Genomic DNA, 815 nt, shown 5'->3' with positions numbered 1-815 from the left:
TAAAAAAAAAAGAAAAGATAAGAGCAATTTGATTGTCCCATACAGCCATGTATATCCAGCTGGAATATAATATAAAACCAGAAAGACGGGTTGGATTGTAGCTCGGTTAGCAAAGTACTTGCCTAGTATGCATGAAGCCCTGGGTTCAGTGTCTAACGCCACATACTCAGACATGCTGGCACACCACTGTAATCCCAGCATGGATAAGGTGTATTGGGGAATGTGAACCCCCAGACCCTGAATTTCCTGTGAGCCCCCTGCCTGCCGGAGAAAAAGACTTGTTTCCCTATGCTTGCAGCTGCTCTGAGCAAACGATTTGTTTTGCAGCTGCTCTGAGCATGAGATCCTCAGGGGTTCCTGATGGCAGGGAGTGGTTTCTGGTGGGCTTGCAGCTGAGAGTTAGGTTGTGGCCATTAGTCAAGGACACCCTATATAAGCTGCCCTGGAACACAATAAAGGGGGCATTCTTGGAGCGTTCTTGGCGGTGTGTGTGTGTGTGTGTGTGTGTGTGTGTGTGTGTGTGTGTTTCAATCTCCAGCCCCTTGCCCGACTGACGAACCATACCATGGTGCATGGCATAGATCAGGTATTGCGCTACAAAGTAGTGTAAGAAGATCAGAAGTTGAAGATCATCCTCCACCACATATTGAGTTCAAGGCCAGCCTGGGACACGTTCAACCTCATCAAAAAAAAAAAAAGTGGAGATGGGGGTTGGAGAGATGGCTCAGTGGTTAAAGGTACATATTGCTCTTGCAGAGGACCTGAATTCAATCCCCAGCACCCACGTCTGGCAGCTCACAACTGCTTATAACTCC

Source organism: Microtus ochrogaster, chromosome 6 (assembly GCF_000317375.1).
Source record: "Microtus ochrogaster isolate Prairie Vole_2 chromosome 6, MicOch1.0, whole genome shotgun sequence".
NCBI lineage: Eukaryota > Metazoa > Chordata > Mammalia > Rodentia > Cricetidae > Microtus > Microtus ochrogaster.
This window is presented reverse-complemented; position numbering follows the sequence as displayed.